This window comes from Eucalyptus grandis, chromosome 10 (assembly GCF_016545825.1).
Source record: "Eucalyptus grandis isolate ANBG69807.140 chromosome 10, ASM1654582v1, whole genome shotgun sequence".
NCBI lineage: Eukaryota > Viridiplantae > Streptophyta > Magnoliopsida > Myrtales > Myrtaceae > Eucalyptus > Eucalyptus grandis.
In genome coordinates, this window is record NC_052621.1 from 20,757,581 (window position 1) to 20,768,610 (window position 11,030).

The following is an 11,030-nucleotide window of genomic DNA, read 5'->3' on the forward strand; positions in this document are numbered from 1 at the left end:
AAGGAAAATTCATTCGTCTGATTTTTCTTCAAACTTACCAGTTCGATCATTTGCATTTTTCAAAACAAAACATTTGCAACCAAACACATGAAGGTAAGAAACAATTGGCTTCTTTCCTTTGAATAACTCATAGGGAGTTTTCTCTAGAATATGCCTTAAAAATACTCTGTTAATAATATAACATGCTGTAGAAACTGCTTCAGCCCAAAAACGAGAAGAAATGTTACTTTTAATTAAAATAGTTCTTGACATTTCTTGCAGAGATCTATTTTTTCTTTCCACAACTCCATTTTATTCTGAAGTGTATGGAGAAAAAAAAACGTGCTAAAAACATGATTCATCATAGAATTTTGCAAAATGTTGATTTTCAAACTCACCTCCATGGTCTATCCGTATGCTTGAAATAGCATATCCTTTCTCATTCTAAACTTTTTTGGCAAACTTTAAAAAGTAAGAAAAGGTTTTAAACTTACTTGCCAAAAAGTAAACCCAAGTAAATCATGAATAATCATCCACAATTTTTAGGCAATATCTCTTTTGAGTTCTGGTTGGTCCAAAGAGATCCATATGCAGAAGCTACAAAACACGATTAGTAGAAACCTGATTTATTGGTTTAAAAGAACTTCTAACATGTTTTCCCAACATATATGGTGTGCATAAGTCAGATTTTTGAAACTTTAGGTTGGACAGCCCATAAACAAGGTTCTTAGCAATATGCTTCATGTTGACATGGCCAAACTTTTGATGCCAAAGATTTGCTTCATTTTGAATTGAAATTAAACATTGAGATTTTTTGGGTTTTATATCTAGAAGATAGATGTTCTCATGTCTTCGTGCATATCATCTTTAGAATCTGTAACATCATAATCATCGTTTGATCTTAAAGCAATTGACTTCTTACCTTTAGGATCTTCCTCCTCATTGATTTGCTCCACTTCATAGGACTAAAGTGTGCCAACTAGTTCATCTATAAAAAGCGGCATGATCCTTTGTGTTTCCCTTATTGAAGTCTTTATGTGATTTCAGCTTTTGGAAAGTCCACGCAGCAATTTGTTGACCTTCATTGGTCCTGAGATTGGCTATCCTTGATACTCTAGACCATTTACAATTTCAGTAAAACGACTAAACATATCAATGATAGATTCTCCTAGCTTCATCTTGAAGGCTTTGTACTATCCGAGTAGAATATTAATCCTTGTTTTTTTTTTCACTCGATCAGTTCCTTCATAGGTAATGTGTAGCCTATCCCAGACTTCTTTGGCTGTTTCACAAGAAGATATTTTGTTATACTCAATAGGAGATAATGCAAAATATAAAGAGTAAATTGCTTTAGTATCAAGAGCTTGTCTCTTGGATATTTCTTCTTGAGTCACCTCTTTAGCATCTGCAATTTATTTTCCTATTTCTGAAATTGATGCAGCTTTAGGAATGATTCATTTTTCTACCACATCCCATTCTAGAGGATCTTTCGATCTTAGGAATGCTTTCATCTTGTTTTTCCATATGCTGTATTCATTTCCATCGAAGTAAGGTGGTCGGTGTTGCTTTGACCTTCAACAAAACCTGGAGCCAACATACTAGCCATAAATCTTTAACTCAGAAGTAAAAACACTTCAATTAAATGAGTACACAGGCTCTAATACTAATTGATAAGGCTAGTAAGAACACCTAGAGGGGGGTGAATAGGTGTTAAAGAATTTTTATTTTATTTTTTTGGTAAAAGGTAAGAAGGTGTTAAAGAATTTTTTGTAAGACTTAACAACTTAATTCGTCTTTTGAGAATAATATACTGAAGATGTAAAAGACTATAAATAGTTATATAAGACTATGAATTAAAGTAAAGAGTTTAGGAAAAGAGAATTGAAACGTAAAATTTATAGTGGTTCGGCTTAGACCAAGCCTACGTCCACTCTCCCGCACCAACAGCGCACTGGCTGAATTTCACTATGAACCAAAAGAGATTTTTACAGTATTACGCCCTTGATTCCACAGTGTAGAGATTCTACTACACTTCCTCAATGTCTCATAAGTATTTAATCTCTCTTTTGAGTACAACTTAAGCTCAGTGATTGAATTAGCAAAGAACCAGGAGCTTCAGACTTTGGAATTTTTCTTCCACCACACACTCGAATAACTTAAACGTTTTCCTTATATACTTCTCCATGCCACTATAACCATTGGCACCTTCCAAAGGAGTTCTTCCAATCTACCCATTGGACATAATCAATTACGGCCTGCATGTTTTCATTTCTGGAATCATTATGAACAGATTTTTTTTTGTTCCGGGAACAAAAAAAGAACAAAACGCGTTTGTTTGTGTTTTTGTTCAAAATCTATTTTTTTGTTCGGAACAAAAAAGAACGGAAATGAGAAACAAAAAAAAAGTTGTTTCTTACTCCGAAACACTTTTGAAGAAACAAAAAACGTTTTTCTATTCTTTTCTTCTTCTTCTTCTTCTTCTTCTTCTTCTTCTTCTTCTTCTTTTTCTTTGGTTGGTCGCCGGCCTCGCCATGGCCGGCGACCGCCGTCGAGGGTTGGCGACCTCGCCTGAGCGTCGCCCCGCCCAAGGCGAGGCGAGGCCTCGCCGGGGGCGAGCCTCGCTATGTCCGGGCGAGGTTGTCGGTCCTCATCGGCCGATCGTTGGAGGTCGGCGACCGGCCAAAAGAAGAAAAAAACAAAAGAAAAAAGAAAGGAAAAAAATGAAAAATATAATAAAAATATTAAAAATTAAAAGAAACAAAAAAAAATATAAAATCTACCAAACATGTTTCTATTCATTTTTTATTCCCGAACAAGTTTACCAAACGCGTGTTTCTGGGGTCAAAAATTGTTTCCTAATGTAAACACTTTTTTATTTTTATTTTTATTTGTTCGGAACAATTTTTGAATGTAAAGCGTTACCAAACGCGCCCTAGAAAGATCTCGAGTTATTTAAGAAATGTGATGATAGCCCACCAATCATGCTTGCCCATACAATAAGGATCTAGGTTTCTATAAGTAGAACCTTCCAAGTATACTTCGCCAATTAACAGATCTAATTATTCGAATTGATTTCAATAAGAATAATTAATCACGAGATGCTATCTCCAATAGTGAGATCTTCTTCAACTGTACAAACCAAATCCTTAAAGATATACTCACATCTGGATAAGTCGTCTTCATCGGATAAATATTTTCTTCGTCGGTCAGGAAGCTATTAGTGATGGTAGACTTTGAATCTTGAGTCTGGAGGTCTTCAGACTTTAATGATAGAGTCTATAAGTCTTCAAACTAGACTGATGGAAATATTTTGTCAACTTCAAAACAAATAAGGAAGTTTTCTCCAACAATTTGGAGGCTAGGGACAAAAGTGAATAGGACATTGAAAAACAGAACACTGCAGAGGAGATGAACGAAAGCCATGGGTGGTCTTACAGTCTTAAAGGCAGATTCAACTATTGGAAATGGTGTGGTTTTTTGTTCACCGACTAACCGAAGCGTCTATTTATACAGGAGCTGGGATGGCAATAAGGCCAGCTCGTGCATATCAAATTAGCCGTGAGAGATACGTCGTCTTGGGCCCAAAGAATCAATTGTTGGAAAAGGCTTATGTATGCAATTACAGGAATTGCTTTACGACTATTATCCCTATCTACTATCTAAACATGGAAGTTGCAGCAAAAGCAAGGTTGAATTTACTTTTAATAGCAGATTATTTAATTCTCCGTGTTTTCCCAAGTTTGCTTGTGGAGGTTTGATGAGTATATATCGCACTACACAGATTTACTTTTGATAGCGGATGATTTAATTCTCCACATTTTCCTACCCTGGATTGTTTGCAAATTGAGGTGTGATGAGGATATGGGGATTGGAAGTCTCGTACCAATCGAAGCATTGACTTGACATAATTAGATGATTCTCCGCGTTTTCCTGATCTTGATAGGGAAACTTATAGAAGTTAAACATGAAAGAGAGAGCAAGAGCTAGAACTTTAGTCTGTAAAGAAGAGAAACTCCTTGTAGCATTGTTAATTTGAATATGAATCACCAATACTCAAACCTCCCATGATACGCCGGAGTCAATTCCCTCCTATCCAAAAGCAATACACAAAGCCAACCCATGGGCTATTGAATAATTTGTTACGAGGGTGTTACAATTCGATTCAACCACCGAAGCATCAAAGTTTAATGAACATGAAGACTCGCATGCAAAATGTACATTGTCCTATAACTGGATGATTTTGAAAAGGCAAAAAAGTTATAATTGGCATGTGACTTTGATCAGGGGAATGGACAATTAATTGCTCCGTGTGTAAACGCCTTAATGGATGAGTATCGCATTGCGAGGACCACATGATGGGAGTACAATAGTTTGTGCGTATCACGTCTGGTGCTTCATAATCTTTCTTCGTAATGCAAATCGGTAATTTTATTGAAAGGAAGCAACATTAAAGGAAATCTAAGGAAATCTTGGCTAGACGACAAAGAATGATCGAAATGAAGGATATCACTTCTCGCCCATTGTTAGCTATTTCTTGTACTCGTTGCAGTGTTCCATTGACATTTCTCTAATGAGACCACAAAACAATGAAGAAATGTCAGCTTGATGTAGTCATCTGTCTCAAGAGGTATGAACAATGACTCTTATGTTTTGATGCAAGTAAACTTTCTCAAATACAATTGTTGTCTGCCAATTCACTTTCATTCAGTAACAAGCAGTTTTCAAGAAGTACTTGTTTAGTGCATAAGCAGAATAACTAGATTGCGCATGGCAACGTTTTTTTTCCGATGAACTACTTCTTTTCAGAAATAGTTTTTTCTATTTCTACTCCGAGAACAATTTCTGAGTAAAATAAAGTGTTTAGTAATTATACAAAATTTCTATTTTTGGAATAGAAAAAGAAATAAATGTGTTTGGTAAAAATTTATAAATTTTTGTATTTATTTATTTTTTCTTTTTACTTACAAACAGCCGACCACCGACCGCCATCGCATGACCGCCACACGATCACTACATGATCATCGCACAATCGCCAACCGTCATTGCACGACAGCCGCACGACCGCCGCACAACCGCCGCACGATCATCGCACAACCGCCGCACGAATGCTGCCGCAGGATTGCCACCCACAGCCCACCGGCCGCAGGAGGGGGCAGTGGATGGTGAGCTGTGGGCAGCAATCCTATGGCAGCAGTCAGTAGCGATGGTCAGTGATCGTGCGGCGGTCGTGTGGAGATGAACGAAAGCCATGGGTGGTCTTATAGTCTTGAAGGCGGATTCAACTATTGGAGATGGTGTGGTTTTTGTTCAGCGACTAACCGAAGCGTCTATCTATACAGGAGCTGGGATGGAGATAAAGCCAGCTTGTGCATATCAAATTAGCCGTGAGAGATACGTTGTCTCGAGCCCATAGAATCAATTGTTGGAAAAGGCTTATGTATGCAATTACAGGAATTGCTTTACGACTATCATCCCTATCTACTATCTAAACATGGAAGTTGCAGCAAAAGCAAAGTTGAATTTACTTTTAATAGCAGATTATTTAATTCTCCGTGTTTTTCTAAGTTTGCTTGTGGAGGTTTGATGAGTATATATCGCACTACACAGATTTACTTTTGATAGCGGATGATTTAATTCTCCGCGTTTTCCTACCCTGGATTGTTTGCAAATTGAGGTGTGATGAGGATGGGGGATCGGGAGCCTCGTACCAATCGAAGCATTGACTTGACAGAATTAGATGATTCTCCGCGTTTTCCTAATCTTGATAGGGGAACTTATAGAAGTTAAATATGAGTCACTGACGACTCTCAGCCACGAAGGCACTGCACGAGGCTGGCAAGGGCCCTCACGGCCTCGTCGTAACTAGCAAGGTTGCAATTCCCTCGCTTGATCTTTGACAAATCCTTGCCCTTTATGCTTTGCAATATGAGTTGCCTCTTTTCTATTGATGCCGTCATTTGTAGGTAGCAGTTCAGATGCAAGCAAGATAATTATACCTCATCCAATTCCTCATTGACCAGGTTTAGTTGACACTGCTAGGACCATATAATATACACAAGAAAATTAGACTAATTATAGTTAACATATTGAGAACATATTTCTTTAGTCTGTTCTCTACTTTGTTCTTCTGTTTTGAGCTTTTTTTTTTTTTTTTTGTTTTTTTGCTGAGTGATTTTATTTAGTTTTACTAATGTAGACTTCTAGAAACAATAATATCATTTCAACATATTATAACGTACTTTCTCTTTATCTACGTTTTTCCAAGTTTTAAATCAAATGTTTCACCTTCGATAATGTCTCTGTGTGTATGTGTGTGTGTGTATATATATATATAATTTGCTTTACAAAATTAAAACTCATGAACGTTATCTTTATCCGTTACTCAGAATATTAAATTAAAGTAGTTTCCTTATGCATTGTTTGTTTATTAAGAAAATGAATCTTTATTTCCTGCTACTATTATTTAGCTTTTTCTAATCTATTAAAATATTGTAAGTGTAGATCGAAAAAGAAACTTTTGTATTACAAAACTTAAAGCTCATAAACTCTCTTCTCATCTATATTAATTAATTAAAACGCTAAACAAATTTGTTTGTTCATTGTAATTTTTGTGATGTATTTAATCAAATTATTTGACTCAAATAAATTATACTTTAAATTAACAATAGTTCATTCATTGTGATCATGTGTCTTACTTTTTTTTTATTTCTTATTAAAAAATCTATTAGGTTTTTTTCAAGATTTTTTATTTAGGTTATATTATTCTTTTCTCGGTTCAATATATTTTCCTGAAGAAAAGAGTTATGTCCTTTGAACTAAAATTATATCATTCAATAACATATTGGTGAAACCATATTCAAAGTAAGCCTTATTCAAAGTAAGTCATATCATTCTACAAATTATCTTTTTGTTAAATTTAACTCAATATGAGATAAAATATTGATAAACTTTCTCCTTTCATATTTAGAAGTTTAAATCCAATAAGAAAGAGAAATTGGATGATGACGAATCACTCTACTATAAGTTTATTGCTCAAAGATGGACCACATCTAAAATGTTATATCCTCCCACGTGATAACCATACATGGAGAATCCACAAAAAAACTTATATTGTAAACTATACTTCAATTACATATAATAGACAATAAACAGTATCGTCAGAATCACCCAACTTAAACTAATTATTTTTAATGCGGGCTACCGAGTGTGAATTTTTAGTCTTTTTGCCAGGGCTAGTTAAAGGTTCAAAACTCCCAAGACTGAAATTTTATCTTTGCTCGAGCTACTTCAAGTCACTGAGCTTGAGATTTTAAACCTTGAATTGGCATCGGACGAATAAAAAAATCTAAAAACTACAAATACAATGAAGTTAGAAAATAATTTATTAATTATTTTCAAACACATTACTAAAGCCATAAAAATATCTAAAATTGGAAAAGAATATCAAATAGATAAAAAAAAAAAAAAAAAAAAAAAGTAATGTGATGTCAAATTAGGGGAAAATGGGAGTAAACTGGCGCATTTTCTGGGTTGAAAACTAGGTGAGCAGCGGTCTAGGGTCGACTGACTCGGACCGGCCTGAGGCCCAACCCTTTGCTGGTCCCTGGTCCGGTTCCCAAGGGATTGGGTCGGTCCTTGGTCCTGAAATTCCGGGACCAACACCGTGCGGTTGGTCCTCTGGGCCCCAGAAGTTTTGGGTCGGTCCAACCCGGACCAACCCCGTATATTATATTATATTATTTATAATTATTTTATATATTCAAGCCTAAGTAAAATGTATGTTATATTATATTATATTAAGATGTTCTATCATTAGCACTAATAGTAATTTCAATTTAAAACTTTTGTTGAGTATTAATTATGTGTCGTTTGTTTTGTTTTCAAATGTTTAGAAGTTCAAGTGAATTAACGAGATGTGAAGTTATATATTCATGGTTTATATTAAGTATTTTGAACTTTTTATGGTTTAATTGTATTTTACTAATGAACTTCAGCTGCACTTTGCTTTTCAATTTGTGTCAAATGGTAGAAGTTTATGAAGAGTAAATAGTACTGCAGTTGCTACGGTAATTTATTAGTCAAGTGGTGTGAAGCTCATTTTTTGGTTGAATGGACTCTACATGATCAAATGCAAGAAAACGCTTTTGTATATGGTGTTATGAATATTAAAGATAGATGATTACAAGAACTTTCTATCTTGTTATATATCTCGATGAGCGGTTAGGTGTACAAAATTTTTATTATTGTGTCATCTTAAATTTGCTAAATATGTATTGGTATTTATAGTTTAGTTGCACAATGTCGCATTGTCAATGGATGTGTAATTTGAATTTGTAGGTTTGCTTTTTAGGGAGTATAAAAATAAGACGAAAAAATTATCGATCGATTAGGGTTAACCTAACCGGACCGAACCCATTGGGTGGTCAGGTCTTGGTCCTGTGCTCAATAGGGTCGGTCCTGGTCCTAAAATTGAGGACCGACACCAGACGGTTGGTCCAGGGTTAGGGGTGGCGGACCAACCCGGACCATGCTCACCCCTATTGAAAACAACAGCAAACTGAGTTTTCCATTTTGGTGGAGCACACACCATGACAAGACTTCTAAAAGTGTAATGCGGGCTTGGAACTCCACCCAAAATCAAGAGTTAGGCCCATCAATCGCACCTTTTTTTAAACTCTTGAATAGGTTACACTATATATATAGTAATCGCACGTTTGAGTCGTAATACGTAATGATCAACAAATAGTATACCAACAAAGATATTTTCAGAAAAAAAAAAAAAAAATCGAGATTTGGTCTAACAAGTCCGGATCAATATCAAAAATTTAATTCGAGGCAAGAACGCCCTTAATTAAGGTTGAAATTACAAGCTAATCTGGAAAAAGCCAGGGCCCAACCTATTCGAGCAAAGCCTAAAAAAGGTTATCTTTCGAACCTTGACTTGCTTATCGCATGTTTATCCTCTTCCTTAAATGCATATGAAATTTACTCCACATCTCACTGTACAAACATGGCATGATCAGCGAAAAGAATTCGAGATGTTGTTGAGCCACCAAAGCCACGCCATACGTCGGCCACACACCACCACCACTAGCACGCCACGACACGACACGGCGGCCCGGTTCGCTCGGCTCTGGGGCCGTCCCAACGCTCAAGAAACCTCTCGTTTAATTCATGTGATGAACAGTCCATTATTCGAGTCGAACGGTGCCGTGTGATCTCGGTCACTCAACCGAAAAAGCATGCGATGCTCGCCTTTAATGCTAGGAGAAGGGCAAAAAGAGAGAGAGGAAAAGGGAAATAAAAATGACTGGCAAATGTCCAAACAAAACCCACAAGCCGGTAGCTAGCCACCCCGAGCAAGCGACCGAGCTTTGACCGCCACAGTGCATCTTTGATTTGACGTCTGCACATCCCGAGCCATGCGCTACTCCTCGCTACCACGTGCGCTTTTTGCCCGTGGCTCCCACGGCCCATCCTTACGTACTTCACGTTCGATTTTTCTCGCCCTTCGCCCAGTCCGAAAGCGATTATGCGCGACCCGTTCGAACGCGATCGTGCGGCCCATGTCGTACCTCGAATCACGACGTGTTCCGTTCGATGGGGAATTGAAGAACATGTCCGGTACTTCCGAAGATAGAGCGCTGCCCGAAGGGAGCGATTTGGATTCCGCAGAGATTAAAGCCGGTTTAGATGCTTTAGCTATATCCTCCTAGCCTAGACGGCGAGAGAGTTTCCCTTTTAATTTGTGGTCTCGAAATCTCAAATGCACCAGATCGATGTGGAGGACTACGCCTTCGGCGCATCATAAGAAATGCCCGGTATCTAATTCAAACGTCACCGAGAATAAAAAGAAAAATGAACGGATGGATGAATGAATGCAACTTGGGAAGAAGGACAAGGAGTTGGGCAAGCAAGAGGCGAGCGCACGCACGCGCCAGTCCACTCCAAGCTGTGAAGGGGGGACGCACTCTTTGACCATTACTTTGTCCGTTTGTGACCCGACCGAACTTGATTGAAGACAGGAAGAAAGAGAAAGAAAGAGAACAAATCCAAAGATTCGCCAACAGCTCCCGCACAGTTTCTCGCTCATCCATCCATCCATCCGTCCGTCCATCGCGTTCCTCCCTGGACTCCACCAGCCTCTGCTCCCCGATCCAATTCATCGCCACCGTCCATCAACGCGACCCGATTCGCGAGGCGATTGGTGCATATGATTAGGCGATCCACGTCGTCGCTTCACTGCGAAGCTTGGTCATGCACGAACTGTGCACCCCTCTCCTTCTCATCATCCTTTTGGCTTCCAGTTAGGGCATTATAAGGGTTTTCAAAATGAATATTTTCTCGTCACAGATCTACAGATTGGGAGAAGTGTATTTTATGTCCCCATCCACCCCATTTGATCTGGCTCGGATTCATGTTGACCACAACTGGGGTCTTTTGACCTGAGAGATCAGCTTTGTCTTTGTCTAATACCAGAACAGAACAGGCCAGATTGGGAAAAGTACTGGGACCAGGCAAGAATTTATGTTTTGTTTTGTACATCTCACACTTTCAGATCGCATCATGCTCATGATGTTTCGAAATGAGCCTTAAGTCTAAACCTGCGAATATGTACGTAACATTGATGCATTTTACCCAGATCGAAACATTTTCCAGATTGGTGGCGTCGGCTCTTTGTCAATATTAAATCGGCATCGTCTACGCTAAAACCCAGGTTTTCTCGATCATATAAATGGTCCCTAGTATTTGAATCCACTCCAAGGCATAGCTAATGATCCATGTGATGGCGTAACGTTCTAACAATCATTATTTTATGGAAATGACGTTGAACTCAAGACCAGATCTAGTGCTGGCCTTGACCTCCTGTAGGTTACACTCGCGAAAACCCAGAAATTGAATCATTATCGTCATCTGAAAACCGAAAACTGAATTGCAAGTAGGTTTGAGCTAGAGAGAGATCCAAACCAACACGTACGGATTGCATGCTTTTATTTTGTATTCATTCATGTAAAATTTCTATGAACAAGGCTCTACAAAGTGCGTCTGTT